We start from the raw sequence: 21,231 nt of genomic DNA on the forward strand, positions 1-21,231 counted from the left end.
TCAGACATAGCCACTGAGGGTGAAGAGGTTGAAGTCTCAATTGGTATCTAGTTCCTGAGAGAGCCAAGAGACCCCTGTAAGGTGTCCATTTCAGGTGAATATTACAGATTTGAATGTTAGCCTTCACGGAATGGATTCTTGAGAAGAGTGCAATCTTGTGATGTATTTGGCGACTTCCGACAGTCATCAATAGGAAGAACTTCACAATGAGCCAGAGCTGAGGACCCTGAGAGGTTTCTGGATTTTCAGCTGCAGAAGAAGCTTAAATGAGCCGCATGCCTGAAGAAGGGCCGGCTGGCTCTTTGAATGCTCTTATCTCGGGGCTGTGTGCAGTATCTCTCTGTTCTCATGGTCTAATCTAAGCAGATACATCTGTCTCTAGAATATTGGAGACATTTATGACTTTAATAGCGGGCTACACAGATATTAAGAAATCCCCAGGGACTTTATTATCAATACATTCTTTCTATTTGTCGGTCTTTAACACCTTAAGAACACAGCTCTTTTGAGGGTTCTCTGACAAGAAACCTCCTGGTACAGGTCAGCAAGCGAAGGGGCCTGGGGGCCACCGGGTTCCATGGCCCGTGCAAACTGTTACGGATCCGGGTGGTGGAACCTCTGTGCTGTGGTGCAAGGAGGGACCAGAGGGGCGTTACTAGGTATCAATTCGGACCGACCAAGGTCGTACGGCGGCTCAATTGACTCCGTGACCAGGGAGGGACCGAGCAGAGGGACCAGGTGCTACTCTGGGACCGACCTTCTATGAGAGCAGGTGACTCCCAAGGGTCAGCAGGCAGGGACTGATCAGTACAGCAGATGAGCACGGCAGGCAGGCTGACGGGTGATCCGGCAGATGGACTGGCAGACACGGCAGGTAACAGGCAGGAGCCTCCAGGTAGGCTGGCTGGTAGGCACGGCAGGTAACAGGCAGGTGCTTCTAGGTAAGTGGGCTGGCAGGCACGGCAGGTAGCGGACAGGAGCCTCCAGGTAGGCTGGCTGGTAGGCACGGCAGGTAACAGGCAGGTGCTTCTGGATAAGCAGGGTGGCAGGCAATGGGCAGGTGCTTCCAGGTAAGCAGGCGGGCAGAGCCCATAGACAGACTGGCGGACTGGACTGTAGACAGACTGTCGGGCTGGAGAGTAGACAAGCTGGCGGACAGGACTGGTAGTCAGGCTGGCAGACTGGACTTGTAGTCAGGCTGGCGGGCTGGACTTGTAGTCAGGCTGGCGGGCTGGACTTGTAGTCAGGCTGGCGGGCTGGACTTGAAGTCAGGCTGGCGGGCTGGACTTGTAGTCAGGCTGGCGGGCTGGACTTGTAGTCAGGCTGGCGGGCTGGACTTGTAGTCAGGCTGGTGGGCTGGACTTGTAGTCAGACTAGCAGCGGGACCAGAGGGCTGAAGCAGAGTATAACACACAAAGCTACAACCTTGCACGGGCACCTCCATTTTGGAGGAGGTGCCTTATAAATGAGAGGTCCTCCGGCCATTGGCCGGGGACTCCTTAGGACAGCGCGCGCGGCCCCTTTAAGAGGGAGGGAGCGTGCGCGCCCTAAGCACAGTGCCTGGGGAGCTGCGCATGCCGGCAGCAACAGAGGCAGAAGCGCCGGAGGACGCCGGGCAGGGAGCGCGGCGGTGAGTGGGACGGCGTCTCTGCCTGTCAGGGGGCAGAGGCGCCGATACTACAATACCCCCCACCCCCTTTACGCTCCCTCTTTTTTAGGCCTGAAAGAAATTTTTTAAGGAGAAGCGGGGCGTGGATGTTCTCCCTGGGTTCCCAAGTTCTCTCCTCTGGGCCAAACCCCTTCCAATCCACCAGAAAAAAAGGTTTTTCCTCTTACCCTCTTGGTGGCCAGAATGTTCTCTACCTCATAGATGTCCTCAGCGGAGACCGGAGCTGGGGAGGTACCTGGATTGTCGGAAAAAGAATTAAGCACAACTGGTTTGAGGAGAGATACGTGGAAGGAGTTGGGAATCCGTAAGGTGGCCGGGAATTTTAACTTGTAAGCTACTGGGTTGATTCGCTGGAGGATTTCAAATGGGCAGATGAACCGTGGACCCAACTTATAGGAGGGTATTTTGAGACGAACATGTTTGGAGGAGAGCCAGACCTTGTCTCCCGGACGGAATTGAGGCGGATTCAGACGTCTCTTATCAGCACGCCCCCTGACGAAGGGAACAGCCGAAACGCGCGTAGGGGCGTCTCTCTCGACATGTGCCTCCCCATTATGGACCCCTAATAGTGTTATTGCCCCCTGGTGATTACATTTGGATACTGGAGAGTTGCGGTAAGCATTCAATGGGGACTCCTATGTTCCCTCTATTCATCTAGTGCACCGCACATGACAATAATAGTAGATAATAGGAGGGTGATATGGTAAATGACTTCTATTGGTTTCCATCACACAGCAGTGAGGGTAATCAGCATATATAGTATCCATTCCAATGCTTATACGTGTTATATATACAGCAGATATGATATAACTAAGTAAATACATAGGATCTAGGTCTGCTATGGATTACCTATATTATGGGTCCCTATGTGGAGTCACATGTGGAGAGGGCTGTTATTGATTTTATTGTCCTTTTTTATAATATTGTACTGACCTTTGTATATGTCTGATCTTTGTATCATAATAAATATTGACCATTTTTTGCTACAGAATTGTTGATTCGGTCTTCGCTTTTTTCTCTGGTAGTTCTATGTTTGGAGGAGAGCCAGACCTTGTCTCCCGGACGGAATTGAGGCGGATTCAGACGTCTCTTATCAGCATGTTTCTACATCCGCTCAGAGGATTGAAGGAGTTCAGACCTAGTGTCCTCCCAAATGGTAGAGAATTCGCAGACCAGAGACTCCGCGGCAGGGTTGTCCACAGCAGCGGAAACGGGATCCAGGGATGTTGATAGTAGACCACAAAGAACGGGGACTTGGAAGAAGATTCGCTCTCATGGTTGTTGTAGGAGAACTCGGCCCATGGTAGGAGCTCCACCCAATCGGTGCGGTGAGCGTTGACGAAGTGCCGGAGGTAGCTGGTAAGGATCTGATTGATACGTTCCACTTGGCCATTGGACTGCGGATGGTTAGCAGAGGAGAAATCCAGGGTGACACCCAGCAGTTTACACACAGCTCTCCAGAAGCGCGAGGTGAACTGGACCCCTCGATCAGACACAATGTGGAGGGGTAGGCCGTGAAGACGAAAGATGTGATGGATGAAATCCTTAGCCAGCACAGATGCAGACGGGAGACCAGGCAGAGGGATGAAGTGGGCCATTTTAGAAAAGCGGTCTGCGACCACCCAAATGACCGTCCAACCGGCAGAAATAGGGAGATCAGTAATAAAGTCCATAGCAATGTGCTGCCACGGGACAGCAGGTACGGGGAGAGGCAGGAGACGGCCGGTTGGAAGATGTCTGGGAACTTTATTGCGGGCACAGGACAAACAGGCCGTGACGAAGTCTACCACATCCTGGCGCAGGGTAGGCCACCAGTAATGCCGGGTAATGAGCAGGAAGGTCTTCGCATGGCTGGCTAGTTTGGATGAATGGCCCCAGAGAAGAACCTTCTTACGATCCGGAACCGCTACAAACGTCTTACAGGGTGGGAGACGAGAAAGGTCCAAGGGGGCCACATTCATCACTTTGGAGGGATCAATGATCTGCATAGGCTCCTCCTCTTGATCGGACGACAGGAAGGATCGGGACAAGGCGTCGGCTTTAACGTTTTTGTCCGCCGGGCGGTAATGTAGGTTAAAGTTGAAGCGGGCGAAGAACAAAGACCACCGGGCCTGACGCGGATTGAGTCTTTGGGCATTCTGTAGATAAGCCAGGTTTTTGTGGTCAGTATAGATGACTACCGGGTGCAGAGTCCACTCGAGCAGGTAACGCCACTCCTCCAGCACCAATTTGATAGCTAGCAGTTCTCGGTCTCCTATGGAGTATTTGCGCTCAGACGAGGAGAAGAGCTTGGAGAAGAAGCCGCAGGTTACCATTCTCCCAGATGGAGATTTCTGGGTGAGCATCGCTCCGGCTCCGGAAGAGGAAGCATCAACTTCCAGAAAGAACAGTTTGTTGCTATCTGGACGGTGCAGCACAGGGGCAGAAGAGAAGGCTTGTTTTAAGGAAAGGAAGGAATCCTCCACTTGGGACAGCCATTCCTTAGGCTTTGCTCCCTTTCGGGTGAGCGCAGATATGGGAGCAGTCCGGGAAGAGAAATGTGGAATGAAGAGACGGTAATAGTTGACGAAGCCCAGGAATCACTGAATCGCCTTCAACCCCTCCGGACGGGGCCACTTTAAGATGGCAGAGACCTTCTCGGGGTCCATCCGTAGACCAGTCTTAGAGATAATATAGCCCAGGAACGGGAGGGAGGTCTGCTCAAAGAGGCACTTCTCAAATTTCGCATAGAAGTGATTCTGCCTGAGCCTAAGCAGGACCTGACGAACATCCCTCCGGTGTGTGGGAAGATCCGGAGAGAAGACCAAGATGTTGTCCAGGTACACCACCACGCAAGAATATAAGAGGTCACGGAAGATGTCGTTAACTAATTGTTGGAAGACGGCGGGGGCATTACAGAGGCCGAAGGGAATCACACGGTATTCATAGTGACCGTCCCAGGTATTGAATGCTGTCTTCCACTCGTCTCCTTGGCGGATCCGGACCAAGTTATACGCCCCACGAAGATCGAGCTTGGTGAAGATCTTTGTGCCTTTAAGGCGGTCGAACAGCTCAGAGATGAGCGGCAGGGGGTATTTGTTTTTGATAGTAATTTAGTTGATGCCTCTATAATCGATACAAGGGCGTAGTGAACCGTCTTTCTTTTTTACGAAGAAAAATCCGGCTCCAGCCGGGGAGGAAGATTTCCGGATGAATCCCCTAGCCAGATTTTCTTCGATGTACTCCGACATGGCCCAGGTTTTGGCCAACGACAACGGGTAAATATAAATACGCCCACGGGGTGGAGTGGCACCGGGTATCAGGTCGATAGGGCAGTCATATGGCCTATGAGGTGGCAGTGTCTCTGCCTCCTTCTTGTCGAAGACATCAGCACAGGACCAATAAGGTGCTGGTAGACTGGGTAAATTAGTCGGAGTAGATGGAGGTCGAGCTGGGCGAACCGGAACCAGGCAGGTCTCATGGCAATCCTGCCCCCAACGGAGCACCTCACCGAATTGCCAGTTCAGAACGGGTTCATGTCTCTGTAGCCAGGGTAGACCTAGCAAAAGAGGGTGAGAGAGTCCGGAAAGCACATGGAAGGAGATCCTCTCTGAGTGCAGCATTCCCACCTGCAGGGTTACGGGCTCTGTGACGAGCAAGATGGTTACCGGAAGGAGTCTTCCATCCACGGAAGTGACTGCCAATGGTTCAGCCAGAGATTTGGTAGGAATCTGGTATTTCTGTACAAGGGACTGGGAAATGAGATTCCCAGCGGCTCCGGAGTCCAGATGGGCGGTCTCAAAGAAACGGTTCTCTCCACAAGAGATAGAGACGGACAAAGTCAAAAACTGAGAGGATTTACTCTTGCCCAGGACGACCTCTCCGAGCGGTCCTAGACACTGGAGTTTCCCGGCTTCACCGGGCAGGAACGGATCAGGAGCTCCTTACTACCACAGTAGAAGCAGCTCCCCTCGGCTCGGCGTGTTTCTTCGCGAGACTTGACCATCTTGGTCTGGTCGATCTGCATAGGTTCGGGCGAGCATGCCCGGGGAGTTGCTGATTGGGAAAATGGTTTATGGAAAACTGGAGCAAGACGAGGAAATCTTCTCTCCCGGGTAGTCTCCTTAGCACGTTCTAGGAAACGGATGTCAATCCGGGTTGCTAGTGACACCAGGTCATCCAGGGTGGTAGGAATGTGCCGGCCGGCTAACTCATCCTTAATCTGACCGGAAAGGCCCTCCCAGAAGGTGGACACCAGGGCCTCGTTGTCCCAGGCAAGCTCAGAAGCGAGGGTACGGAATCGTATGGCATACTGGGCCACGGTGAGACTCCCTTGGTGGAGACGGAGCAATGAGGAGGCAGTAGAAATCCTTCGACCGGGTTCATCGAAGACCTTCCAGAAGGCAGTGAGGAAAGCCGGAAGATCGGACACCAGGGAATCCCATCTCTCCCATAGTGGGTTAAGCCATGCCAATACTTCCCCGGTGAGGTGAGACATGATGAACGCCACCTTGGCCCGGTCGGAGGGAAACTGATGTGGCAGAAGTTCAAAGTGCAGCGTGCACTGGTTCAGAAAGCCCCAACATAGGACGGGGTCACCTCCGAAACGAGGCGCAGAAACCCGGGGTCCTAGGCTGGATGCCATGGTATAGGTAGGCAGCGGCGCTGCCGGAGTGGGTGTCGCTCAACTTGGGGCAGACACAGATGGAACAGACAGCGTGTCCAGGCGAGAGTTGACAGACCGCAGGTAGGTCAGGATGGTTTACTGTTGGGATCTCTGACAAGAAACCTCCTGGTACAGGTCAGGAAGCGAAGGGGCCTGGGGGCCACCGGGTTCCATGGCCCATACAAACTGTTACGGATCCGGGTGGTGGAACCTCTGTGCTGCGGTGCAAGGAGGGACCAGAGGGGCATTACTAGGTATCAACTCGGACCGACCAAGGTCGTACGGCGGCTCAATCGACTCCGTGACCAGGGAGGGACCGAGCAGAGGGACCAGGTGCTACTCTGGGACCGACCTTCTATGAGAGCAGGTGACTCCCACAGGTCAGAAGGCAGGGACTGATCAGTACAGCAGATGAGCACGGCAGGCAGGCTGACGGGTGATCCGGCAGACGGACTGGCAGACACAGAAGGTAACAGGCAGGAGCCTCCAGGTAGGCTGGCTGGTAGGCACGGCAGGTAACAGGCAGGTGCTTCTAGGTAAGTGGGCTGGCAGGCACGGCAGGTAACGGACAGGAGCCTCCAGGTAAGCTGGCTGGTAGGCACGTCAGGTAACAGGCAGGTGCTTCTGGATAAGCAGACTGGCAGGCAATGGGCAAGTGCTTCCAGGTAAGCAGGCGGGCAGAGCCCATAGACAGACTGGCGGACTGGACTGTAGACAGACTGTCGGGCTGGAGAGTAGACAAGCTGGCGGACAGGACTGGTAGTCAGGCTGGCAGACTGGACTTGTAGTCAGGCTGGCGGGCTGGACTTGTAGTCAGGCTGGCGGGCTGGACTTGTAGTCAGGCTGGCGGGCTGGACTTGTAGTCAGGCTGGCGGGCTGGACTTGTAGTCAGGCTGGCGGGCTGGACCTGTAGTCAGGCTGGCGGGCTGGACTTGTAGTCAGGCTGGTGGGCTGGACTTGTAGTCAGACTAGCAGCGGGACCAGAGGGCTGAAGCAGAGTATAACACACAAAGCTACAACCTTGCACGGGCACCTCCATTTTGGAGGAGGTACCTTATAAATGAGAGGTCCTCCGGCCATGGGCCGGGGACTCCTTAGGACGGCGCGCGGCCCCTTTAAGAGGGAGGGAGCACGCGCGCGCCCTAAGCACAGTGCCTGGGGAGCTGCGCGTGCCGGCAGCAACAGAGGCAGGAGTGCCGGAGGACGCTGGGCAGGGAGCGCGGCGGTGAGTGGGACGACGACTCTGCCTGTCAGGGAGCAGAGACGCCGATACTACAGTCACTCCCAGGCATGCCAAGATTTCGGCCTTCAACTTGGCATATTCCTTGGCGTCCTGCAATGCTAAATCATAATACACCTTTTTGGTTTCGCCTGCTAAATATAGCGCCAGCACCCCCGCCCACTGCTCTTGCGGAAGTCTCTCCTGATCCGCCACCCTCTCGAAAACTGTGTGAAAAGCTTCCACATCATCCCCCGGGATCATCTTCTGCATGGCCCATCATTCCACCTTGCGGACGTTCGTGTCGTCACCTGGACTTGGGAGAGGGGCGGTTCCTCTGCTACGGACATCCCCTGCCAGGAGTTTCATCTGCTACATCAGGAGTTTGTCTCCTGCTGGGCCTGCTGCTACTGGTGCTGCTGCTTTCAGTACTGCTGTAGCTGCTGTTGGCTTAGGATCAGGTGCTTGATCAGCTACTACTGCCACTGCTCCATTCCTATAGTTCCCTTTACTCAGAACATAAACAAAACACAACCCAGGTCTACCAGGTCTGGCCTAGGCAAATGAAGAGATGTATGCTAACATTAGAAAATATATTTTAATTGACACAATATCTACATAGACACACAAACTAATTAAAATAAGCAGGAAGCTGAATAAAATACGGCCACTGGATCAGCAGTTCATATTAGTTATTGGAAAACGCATATTTCCATGATTTTAAAGTGCACACAAAGTCATTATCAACACCTAGATTGTTACACCCTACTGTGAAGTAAAGAAGGGGAGGAGAGGGAACTATGGTGATCTTTTCACAATATACCACAAAAAATCCCAAAGGAATGTATATATATATATATATATGTGTGTATATATATATATATATATATATAAATATATATGACCCAAACAACCTAGATAATCAGTGGTATAGCAAAGGGTATAACAAAGGTCACAAAGAAAAACCTGTTCCTGTTCTGCAACTGATTGTGGGTAGGAGTGGGGAAAATACTCAGAAGGGATCTAGGATGTCGTGGTATTTATTGCACTTTGTCCTATCCCAATAAGGGGTGTGTACACAAAGGACTGGTGTGTTGCTGTATATGGGAACAGGGGATCTTATATTGCACAATACCCTATTTAGGCCCAATGAAGTGTCCCACTTGGCTCCATCTGTACTCAGAAAACTAGAGGTGGGAAGGACTCATAGGGGTTAGGGTTTGTATGGAGACTGCAGGTGAGCTACGTAGCTCAATGTACACTTGCAGTTATATGGCATGTAAAGAATCCCCATCATATCACATATAAGAGGTGTGCGTACTTACAAGAGGCTGGTCCACGAGGCGAAGAATATACCCCAACGACGCCATCTCAGACTCTATCAGGTGTGAGCAGAACATGCAAGGCCTCCTCACCTTGCAAAGACACAGACAGAGTGAAACTGCACCAGCTGCCTTAACCCCTTTACCCCCTGAAGGTGGTTTACACACTAATGACCAGGCCAATTTTTACAATTCTGACCACTATCACTTTGAGGTAATAACTCTGGAACGCTTCAATGGATTCCCCTGATTCTGAGATTGTTTTTTCGTGACATATTGTACTTCATGATAGTGATAACATTTCTGATATGAATTGCGATACTTTAATAAAAAATTGGAAATTTGTCAAAACATTTGGAAAATTTTGCAATTTTCAAACTTTGAATTTTCATGGCCTTAAATCAGATAGATATGTCACAGAAAATAGTTAATAAATAACATTTCCCACATGTCTACTTTACATCAACACAATTTTGGAACCAAAACTTTATTTGATTAGGAAGTTATAAGGGTTAAAAGTTGACCAGCGATTTCTCATTTTAACAAAAAAATTTACAAAACCATTTTTTTAGCGACCACATCACATTTGAAGTGACTTTGAGGGGCCTTTATGACAGAAAATACCCAAAAGTGACACCATTCTAAAAACTGCACCCCTCAAGGTGCTCAAAACCACATTCAAGAAGTTTATTAACCCTTCAGGTCCTTCACAGGAATTTTTGGAATGTGGAAGAGACAATAAACATTTAACATTTTCTCGCAAAAATGTTACTTTAGACCCAATTTTTTTTTTATTTTCGCAAGGGTAACAGGAAAAAATGAACCACAAAATTTGTTGTCCAGTTTCTCCTGAGCATGCTGATATCTCATATGTGGGGGAAAACCACTGTTTGGGCACACAGCAAGGCTCGGAAGGGAAAGAGTGCCATTTTACTTTTTGAATGTAAAATTTGCTTGAATAATTAGCGGACGCCATATCACGTTTGAAGAGCCCCTGATGTGCCTAAACAGTGGAAACCCCCCACATGTGACACCATTTTGGAAACTAGGCCCCTCAAGAAACTTCTTTACATGTGTGGTGAGCACCCTGAACCCCCAGGTGCTTCACAGAAATTTAGGACGTAGCCATGAAAATAAAAAAAATCTAACTTTTTCCACAAAAATGATCTTTTAGCCCAAAGTTTTTTATTTTCACAAGTGTAAGAGGAAAAAATGGACCCCAAAAACTGTTGTGCAATTTCTCCTGAGTATGCTGATACCCCATATGTGGGGAAAATACACTGTTTGGGCGCACGGCAGGGTTCAGAAGGGAAGGAGCACTGTGTGACTTTTTGAACACAAAATTGGCTGGAGAGCCCCTGATGCGCCTAAACAGTGGAAACCTCCCACAAGTGACCCCATTTTGGAAACTAGACCCGTCAAGTATTTTATAAAGGGGTATAGTGAACATTTTGAACCCAGAAGTACGACACAGAATTTGATAACATTAGGTCATCATATTGAATAAGTTGTCATTAGTCTTGAGAGCAAGTGTTCGCTACTTGAGTTTGCATCGGGTACTCGGTATGCACCATGTATCGCGGGTGCTCGAGTGACATGTTTAAGTCTCCGTCCCGCATGTTTCACGGTTGTTAGACATCCCCAAAAAAATATGAGGAGCTCGCTCGTGCATGGCAGGTAATCCCCGCAAGTTTTTTTGTGCTGTATGTCTGCTGCGAAACATATAGGGCAACGACTCGAGCATCTCACTCGAGCACCCACGATACTCGGTGCATACCCGAGCACCCAATGCAAACTCAAGTAGGGAGCACTTGCGCTCATCACTAGTCGCCATATCGTCATAATTTTTTTTCTTTACTTTTGAAAAAATCCCATCCCCAACACAACCATATCCCCAACCGTAATACAACTCCAATCCTAGCACAACCCTAACCCTAACACAAACCTATGCCTAAAAAGCGACAAAACATAAAAAAAGATATGAATGTGGTATTGCTGTAATCGAACTGACCCGAAGAATAAAGCTGCCTTATCAATTTTACCACACGCGGAATGCCACAAAAAAAAAACCATACAAACTTTTCCTGAATTGCAGGTTTTCGTTCATTCTGCCTCCCAAAAATCGAAATAGAAAGCAATCAAAAAATGACGTGTCTGAAAATGGTACCAATAAAAACGTCAATCTCGCCCCACAAAAAACAAACCCTCACATGACTGTCCGCCAAAATATGAAAAAATTATAACTCTCAAAATATGGCGATGCAAAAACTAGTTTTTGCAATAAAATGCATCTTTTAGTGTGTGACAGCTGGCAAACATAAAAACCCGATATAAATCTGGTATTGCTGTAATCGCACCGATTATGCATTTCTCATTGAGTTCCATTTCTCATTATAGGTGGAGATAAATCTTACTTCAAGTGAGGGTGAGGTTTGTATTTTAGGTTTTAGCAGATCTGTCCTATTCTTCTTGCATGCTCTAGTCCAGCACGTTGGATAACAGGATTAGAATAACTTCTCTGGGAAAATCGTTCTATAAATTCTAGGGCTTGTGTTTGGAAAGAAGATTCATTAGAACAAATCCTTCTTGTCCTAAGGAACTGGCCATATTGAATGCTGTTTTAGAGGGGTTTGAGATGAGAGGAGGTGGCGTGTAGTAAAGAGTTAACTGCCATGTTTTTCCTGAACACCTGTGTGTAGAAACCTGTCCTTACCTTTATAGATTTTAGTGTCCAAGAAGTCGATGCTTGATTGACTGTAGTTGCATGTAAGTTTTACATTAACATCATTCTGGTTCAGATGTCTAACAAAAGTAAGTAGATCCAATTCAGAGCCCTGCCAGATATTAAGAACGTCAGCTATGAAACTAATCCATGTGGAGGCTTTTTCTATCATGGGTATTGGTTTGGTCAAAAATATCATTCTTTCCCATAAGCTAAGGAAGAAGTTTGCATATGAGGGTGCAAAGGCAGCCCCCATAACCGTCACTTGGAGCTGGAGAGATATAGAGTCTCCTTAAAAATAAAGAAATTATGTATGAGAGCATACTCCAAGAGAGACAAAAGAAATTTGATAAGACTAGGTTCCATTGTGGTCATGTACAGAAAGATCCTAGAGGCTTCAATACCATCCCAATGTCAAATCGAGGTGTATAAAGACTCGACATCCAAAATCACAAACCACATACCCTCCTCGAGGGGAATACTTCCATTTTTCTGAGCACATCATCAGTAACCTTAATGTATGACGGGAGAGAGCCTACTATTGGTTTAAGATGAAAATCAAGAAACTTACTTATTTGCTCAAAAAGACTCCCATTTCCGGACACATTGGGGCGGTCTGGAGGATTGGTAGAGGATTTATGCACTTTCGAGAGGAGGTACAGGAATGGTGTGCGTTGAGTTTCTGGAATGAGACCATTCATTATCTCTTTAGAGATGGTGCCGTTGCAGAAGGCTTGTTACACAATGTCATGTAGGTGGTTCTGAAAAAGAGAGGTTGGGTTAAGTAATAGTCTTTTATAACAATTAAGATCTCTTAATTGCGGAGGGCTTCTTTCTTGTACATTGAGGTTGTCCATAGTACGACTCTGCCCCTTTTGTCGGCTGGCTTTATTACTACATTCTTTAATAGTTTTAACTCTCTCAATGCCTGCCTCTGTTTCAGGTTTAGATTGTCATTCCATATTCCAGTGGGAATGTTACGAAATTCCTGTTACTAATTTCACAAAAAAACTCAATTTCTGGGTAAAGACTGAGAGGTGGAAATTTTTTGGGCTTTGGGACTATGAATTTACTGGTGGTAGAGGGTGTTGATGTCGCACTACTAAGCTCTTCCAAAATGGCAATTGATGCTTGTTCCTCTGTTGTCCCTCCCCCTTCTGACAGGGTTTTATTATGTAGCATCTTCAATACCAACTTTCTCACAAACAAATCAAATCTTTCAGTGCTGTGAAAAAATCTAAGGAAATCACAGGAGAAAATATTAAGCCCAATCTTAGAACCTCAATTTGATCTGGGGATAGTTCAACGTCTGAAAAATTGATTACCTTAAGTTTGGACGGCTCAGTGGAGGATCTCAAATTCCTTTGAAATGTTGAGTAGTTCCTGTTTCCATCCTTACATTTTCCTCTCAATGAAAAGTATTTCTTTCAGTGCGTATCCTTGATGCACTTTCCATGGAGGAGATGGATGAGTTAGAAAAAGCCCTTTTAAGAACATGGGATTGTTGCCACCTATAAACATTGTTTCTTTGATAGTCCGGTAAATCACGTTGAAATTTTCTAGTCTTAATGTGCTGTACTTCATTTTCCCAAGTAACATAGTTTTAAGGTTGAAGGAAGACTAAGTCCATCTAGTTCAACCCATAGCCTAACATGTTGATCCAGAGGAAGGCAAAAAAAAAAACCATGTGGCAAACACTAAGCTCCACATTGGGGAAAAAAATTCCTTCCTGACTCCATACGACAATCAGACTAGTTCCCTGGATCAACGCCCTATCAAGGAATCTAGTATATATAACCTGTAACATTATACTTTTCAAGAAAGACATCCATGCCCTTCTTACATTTTAGTAGTGAATCACTCATTACAACATCATGCGGCAAAGAGTTCCATAGTCTCACTGCTCTTACAGTAAAGAATCTGCGTCTGTGATTATGATTAAACCTTCTTTCCTCCAGATGTAGAAGATGCCCCCTTGTCCCCGTCTTAGGCCTCAGAGTAAAAAGATCAGTAGAAAGGTCTTTGTACTGTCCCCCTATATACTTGTACATAGTAATAAGATCACCCCTAAGCCTTTGTTTTTCCAAACTAAATAACCCCAAGTGTAATAACCTGTCTTGGTATTGCAGACCCCCCCAGTCCTCTAATAACCTTGATCGCTCTTCTCTGCACACGCTCTAGTTCAGCTATGTCTTTCTTATACACCGGAGACCAGAACTGTACACAGTATTCTAAGTGTGGTTGCACTAGTGACTTGTATAGAGGTAAAATTATGTTCTCCTCTTGAGCATCTATGCCTTTAATGCATCCCATTATTTTATTTGCCTTTGCAGCAGCGGCCTGAAACTGGCCACCAAACGTGATCTTGTCGTCCACCAATACACCCAGGTCTTTTTCAGTTACAGTTTTGCCCAGTGATTTACAATTAGGCATATAATTATACATTTTACTTCCTCTGCCCAAGTGCATTACCTTACATTTATCCCCATTAAAGCTCATTTGCCATTTATTAGCCCAAGCTTCTAGTTTACATAGATCCTCCTGTAATATAAAATTGTCCTCCTCAGTATTGATTACCCTGCAGAGTTTAGTGTCATCTGCAAATATTGAAATACTACTCTGTATGCCCCCTACAAGGTTATTAATAAATATATTAAAAAGAAGCGGGCCCAATACTGACCCCTGTGGTACCCCACTGTTAACTGAGACCCAGTCTGAGTGTGTTCCATTAATAACCACCCTTTGTTTCCTATCACTGAACTTAACCCACTTACATATATTTTCCCATATCCACATTGTTCTCATTTTATGTATCAATCTTTTGTGTGGAACCGTATCAAAAGCTTTTGAAAAGTCCATATACATAACATCCACTGCATTTCCTTGGTCCAGTCCAGAACTTGCCTCCTCATAAAAGCTGATCAGATTAGTCTGACAGGAACGGTCCCTCGTAAACCCATGTTGATATTGGGTCATGAGGTTATTCTTCTTCAAATACTCTAGTATAGCATCTCTTAGGAAACCCTCCAGGATTTTACCCACAGTAGAGGTTAAGCTTACTGGCCTATGATTTCCAAGTTCAGTTTTTGTCCCCTTTTTGAATATTGGCACCACATTTGCTATACGCCAGTCCTGTGGTACAGACCCTGTTATTATGGAATCTTTAAAGATTAAAAATAATGGTCTATCTATGACGTTACTTAATTCCTGCAGTACTCGCGGGTGTATCCCATCCGGTCCCGGGGATTTGTCAACTTTAGTGAGTTTTAGATGTCGCCGTACTTCCTGCTGGGTTAAGCAAGTGACATTTAATGGACAATTTCTGTGATCACTGATCATGTTTTCTGTCATGCGATTTTCTTGTGTAAATACTGTTGAAAAAAAAATAGTTTAGCATATTGGCTTTTTCCTCATCCTCATCCACCATTTCACCCAGACTATTTTTAAGGGGGCCAACACTATAATTTTTTAGTTTTTTACTATTTATGTAGTTAAAGAATATTTTGGGATTATTTTCACTTTCTCTGGCAATGAGTCTCTCTGTCTCATTCTTTGCAGTCTTGATTTGGTTTTTACAGAATTTATTTAATTTTCTGTATATATGTAATGCCTCATCACTACCTACTTGCTTTAGTTCTCTAAATGCTTTCTTTTTGTCACCTATTGCGCCCCTTACATCTCTATTTAGCCATAGTGGTTTCCTCCTATTTCTAGCATGTTAATTCCCATAGGGTATATATTGTGCACAGGTCCTATTCAGGATGCTAATAAATGTCTCCCATTTGCTTTAAAATAAGTAGAGAGATATGGGCGCAATAGCTCTGTTATCCAACAACAACCAAGTAGATAAAAAGGAGAAATGTGCTCACCTTTATGAGTTGTGTAATGCACAACTCATGTAAGAATTTGTGGCGAAGGGCTGCAGCCAGCACAGAATCCCTAGGGATCTTGTAAGGTAGTCTGTAGTAGGATGAAGTTGGTGCTGGGAAAAAAAATCTGCGCTCCTCCGTGGTGAAGAAATTTAACGAGAGATTGTATAATTAAACAATCTTGTAGTTTATTGCTAAAAGCTACGATTACTACGCGTTTTGTGGACGTCCCGTCCACTTCCTCAGGTATGCCATTTGCTTTGTGTAGTTTTATGTCTCAGGATATCGTCCCAGTTTATTGCACTAAGATCATCTCTCAACCGTTGGAAATTTGCCTTCCGAAAGATTAGTGTCCTTGTAACCCCTCTACTACATATCTTATTAAAGGATACATGAAAACTTATTATTTTGTGATCACTATTACCCAAGTGACCCCCAACTCTTATATTTGATATGCGGTCTGGCCTGTTGGTTGTAGCATCTGCGTTTCTACCTCCTGCCGGGCAGAGACGCCATTCCCCTCACTGCCGCGGTCCCGGTCCGGCATCTTCCTGCTCACCTGCTGTTGCTGTGGCGCGCACCACACGCAGCTTCCCGGGCACTGTGCTTAGGGTGCGCTCCCTCCATCTTAAAGGGGCCGCGCGCCGTCCTAAAGTGTCCCCGGCCAATGGCCGGAGGACTTTTCCTATATAAGCCACCTCTTCCAAAATGGAGGTGCCTGTGCAAGGTTGTTGTTTGTGGGCTAACACTTTCCTCTGGCCCCGCTGCCTGTCAGTCCAGCCCGCCAGTCTAACAGTTCAGCCCGCCAGTCTGTCTAACAGCCGTGCCCGCCAGCCTGTTACCTGGAGCACCTGCCAGTTACCTGCCGGGTCCATCAGCCTGCCTACCTGGAACACCTGCCTGTTACCTGCCGTGCCCGCCAGCCTTCCTACCCAGAGCACCTGCCAAGTAACCAGCCGTTTCCGCCAGCCTGCCTACCTGGAGCACCTGCCAGTTACCTGCCGTGTCCGCCAACCCGGAGCACCTGCCAAGTAACCTGCCGTGCCTGCCAGCTTGCCTACCCAGAGCACCTGTCTGGCTATCCGCCGTAACTGCCTGCTTATCTACCCGGACCACCCGCCAGCCTTCCTGCCATGCTCATCCGCTGCACCAGTCAGCTCCTGTCATCTGACCCGTGGGAGTCGCCTGCTCTCACACAAGGTCGGTCCCAGAGTGGCACTGGTTCACCTGCCCGGTCCCTCCCTGGTTCACGGAGTCGACTAAGCCGCAGTGTGACCTGGGTCGGTCCAAGTAGGCACTTAGTCACGCCCCTCTGGCCCCTCCTTGCACCGAAGCAGAGGTTCCACCACCCGGACCCGTAAAATTGGTTAATATTAGGTCTAGCAGTGCCCTCCTTCTTGTTGGGTCCTGAACCAGTTGTGAAAGGTAATTGTCTCTCATAGTTGTCAAAAACTTTTTACCTTTGCTTGAACTACAGGTTTCTGTTCCCCAATGTATTTCTGGGTAGTTGAAGTCCCCCATAATAATGACTTCTCCTTGAGTCGCTGCTTCATCTATTTGCTTTATGATGATATTCTCCTCTGTTTCCATTATTTTGGCAGACTTATAACAAACCCCTATCAGTAATTTATTATTTTTTCCCCCTCCCCTTATCTCCACCCACAGGGACTCTACATTTTCATTAGATTCACATATATTCACGCACGATGGGTTTTAAGGATGATTTTACATATAAACACACCACCCCTCGCTTGTTTGTACGGTCATTTCTGAACAGACTATAGCCCTGTAAATTAACTGCCCAGTCATGGCTCTGGTCCAGCCATGGCTCAGATATCCCCACCATGTCATAATTATTTTCCAACAAAATTAATTCTAATTCCTCCATTTTGTTGGTGAGGCTTCTGGCATTAGTGTACATGCATTTTATGTTTCTCTCTGTACCTCTATTCCTTTTTACTATATTGACTGCTCTAAATTCACCCCCAATTTCTTTATTTGTGCCCAGGTCACTATCTGCACTATCTTCCCCACCTATAAAATGAATACCCCCCCCCAATCCCTAGTTTAAACACTCCTCCAACCTTCTAGCCATTTTCTCCCCCAGCACAGCTGCACCCTCCCCATTGAGGTGCAGCTTGTCCCTAGTGTAGAACCTGTAGCCAACTGAGAAGTCGGCCCAGTTCTCCAGGAACCCAAACCCCTCCTTCCTACACCAATTCCTGAGCCACTTATTTATCTTCCTGCCTGTACCACGTGCATGGCACGTGGTACAGTATGTCAGAGAATACCACCTTGGTGGTCCTTGCTTTAAGCTTGTAGCCTAATTCCCTGAAATCATCTTTAAGGACCTTCCACCTACCTCTAACTTTGTCATTTGTACCAATGTGCACCATGACTGCTGGGTCCTCACCAGCCCCTCCCAGTAATCTGTCAACCCGATCAGCGATGTGCCGGACTCGAGCGCCAGGTAGGCAGCACACTGTTCGACGATCCCTGTCTTTGTGACAGATTGCCCTATCTGTTCCCCTAATAATTGAGTCCTCTACTACCAGCACCTGCCTGGCCTGCCCTGCTCTCCTATTTCCCCCCTTACTGGAGCTGACACTCCTCCGGCTTTCAGAGGATATGCCTTGCTGCAGCAGTGCTACCCCTGTACCGACACCCCCCTCATCTGCCAACTTTGCAAACTTATTGGGGTGTGCCAGATCTGGACTAGCCTCTCTGGCACTCTTCCCTCTACCCCCCCCCCTTCTGTCATCCAGCTAGCTGCCTCACTGTCCTGCAGCTCCCTACTACCACCCTCCCCAACATCTACCCCAGTGAGCAGGTGTTCAGTGAGCAGCAGACTCCTTTCCATATTGTCAATGGATCTCAGTGTTGAAGAGTTTGTCGACTTCACTTCTGAAAATTTCCATGTCGGCAGTAGATGGGACAATATTCAGTTTCCCCTGGAGGGCTTCAATCTCTACTTCCAAAGCTTCTAGGGATTTTTTAGTCATACCAATTAAGATCTCGATCAGGGATCTTGAACAATTAGAGCAGGTTTCCTCCCATCTATTGCGAAAGAATGAGTCTTCAATGGGAAAAGAAGGTAGAATTCTGACTTTTAGGCAGCTTGGTACTAGATTTTTTGCAAAGTAGTTTTCAAGAGCGGCTTTGTTCCACTAGATAAGTACTCTTTTCTTAAAAAGATGTTTGAAAGTATTTTTCATTTCAATGATGCTCCCATTTTCAGTATTGCTACTTTGCATAATTTCACCCTTAAAAATGGTATCTAAATTAGAGAGCCACTGCTGGTCTCTTGCTCTAATGTCCATGGCCTAGCTCACTGTGAAAACACAAAAAAGATAAATTCAATATCTATATGTCACCGATAAATGAAGGGAATACTTCCAATAACATACAATATACCCAAAAAAAGGGAAGCAGAACAAACCCAGATAAAATTAATAAACCTTTATTACAATTAATGTTTAAAAACTAGTAAAATAGTAACAAAGACAATACAGATAATACAAATTCTAACAGTCTATTCAGTAGGACTATCAGCTGTGTATCCACCTGACTTCTGCACAACACAACTGATGGTCCCAACCCCATTTATAAGGCAAGAAATCCCACTTATTAAACCTGACAGGGCACACCTGTGAAGTGAAAACCATTTCCGGTGACTACCTCTTGAAGCTCATCAAGAGAATGCCAAGAGTGTGCAAAGCAGTCATCAAAGCAAAAGGTGACTACTTTGAAGAACCTAGAATATAAGACATATTTTCAGTTGTTTCACACTTTTTTGTTAAGTATATAATTCCACATGTGTTAATTCATAGTTTTGATGCCTTCAGTGTGAATGTACAATTTTCATAGTCATGAAAATACAGAAAAATCTTTAAATGAGAAGGTGTGTCCAAACTTTTGGTCTGTACTGTATATTTGAAAGTTTATTAAAATCGCTTGCTCTACATTATTATTAGGTAAAAATTAAAACAACGGTTACACTTTATATTCATGGAGTATTACTTGAAACCTGAGCAGCATGAATCAGAACAGGGCCGGCTCCAGGTTTTTATGGGCCCCAGGTGAAAGATTCTCAGTGGGCCATTTTAACACATACCACGATTCATGATGCACAGATGCGGCAGAGAAATATAGGTATAGCATATTGCCAAAGATTTCACTGACTTCCTACGTTCCATAAGTGATATCAATTGTAAATTCTACAATAGCTCAGAAACCAGCGAATTGTCACAGCGCACAGTGCGTGCCCTGGCGGGATTCAAAAGATTTAATTTTAGACCGTACAGTATAGTTCTCCATATGTATTATGGGCACCACATAGTCCTCCATATAGTATTATGGGCTCCATATAGTCCTGCATACAGTTTTATGGGCAGCACATAGTCCTCATAACAGAATACTGGGCACCACATAATGCTCCTAACAGAATACTGGACCCCATATAATGTTCCATGCAGAATACTACACCTCATATAATGCTCCTAACAGAATACTGGGCCCCATGTGATGCTCCATACAGAATACTGGACCCCATATAATGCTTCATACAGAATACTGGACCTCATATAATGCTCCATGCAAAATACTGGACTTCATATAATGCTCCATGCAAGATACTGGACCTCATATAATGCTCTATATAGAATACTGTGCCCCATATAATGCTCCATATATAATGCTCCATACATAAAAAAATGTAAAAAAATCAAATACTCACCTCTCCTCGCTGGCCGCTTCTCTGGACTCCTCAGCGTTGCAGTCTTCCGGCTCTCTGCACTGTGACGCTCACAGTGAGATGTGAGAGTGTCAGAAGACGCCAGAGCTGTGGAGGAGCAAGGAGAGTAAGTATTGCAAGTGCAGGGACCCTGAGCAAGCGGGGAGGGCCCACTCGCAGGCGCTGGAACTGGGCTCACCCGACTCACGGGCCCGAGCGTGGCGAGTGGGCCCCCTCCTTCCCCGCTTACTCAAGGCCCCGGCACTTGCCCTGGTGCGCTGGATGCTGACGCCGGCCATGAAATTGAGCCTGCGATATTCTCTGGCGTTTCAGAGAAATCATAGACTGAAAAGAAGGACGGAGATGATACAGAGACCTGAATAATCCAGTGTGGCCCCCGGTTAGATTCTCTCCATCCCACACCAGACGATTGACAGTCTAACCCCATGTGTACATAGTACACAGCTCCGCTCGATACATGCCATACACACACGACTCCGCTGCGTACACCTCATACACACGCGGCTCCGCACGCCTCGTACACGCGCGGCTCCGCTCCGTACACCTCGTACACGCGCGGTTCCGCTCCCTACACCTCGTACACGCGCGGCTCCGCTCCGTACGCCTCGTACGCGCGCGGCTCCGCTCCGTACGCCTCGTACGCGCGCGGCTCCCCTCCGTACGCCTCGTACGCGCGCGGCTCCGCTCCGTACGCCTCGTACGCGCGCGGCTCCGCTCCGCACGCCTCGTACGCGCGCGGCTCCGCTCCGCACGCCTCGTACGCGCGCGGCTCCGCTCCGCACGCCTCGTACGCGCGCGGCTCCGCTCCGCACGCCTCGTACGCGCGCGGCTCCGCTCCGCACGCCTCGTACACGCGCGGCTCTGCTCCGTACGCCTCGTACACACGCGGCTCCGCTCCGTACACCTCGTATACACACGCGGCTCCGCTCCGTACACCTCGTACACACACGGCTCTGCTCCGTACACCTCGTACACACGCGGCTCCGCTCCGTACACCTCGTACACACGCGGCTCCGCTCCGTACACCTCGTA

The 21,231-nt window shown here is 47.5% G+C and overlaps 1 protein-coding gene across 1 annotated transcript in view; it reads left to right on the forward strand.

The window, feature by feature from the left end:
- The window catches only part of LOC141272008 (uncharacterized), a 326,760-nt gene that overhangs the window by 279,879 nt on the left and 25,650 nt on the right, over window positions 1-21,231 (forward strand). The window lies entirely within an intron of this gene.

The sequence above is a fragment of the Phyllobates terribilis genome, unplaced genomic scaffold, assembly GCF_046119375.1.
Source record: "Phyllobates terribilis strain yellow unplaced genomic scaffold, ASM4611937v1 Scaffold_5__5_contigs__length_657084704, whole genome shotgun sequence".
Lineage (NCBI taxonomy): Eukaryota > Metazoa > Chordata > Amphibia > Anura > Dendrobatidae > Phyllobates > Phyllobates terribilis.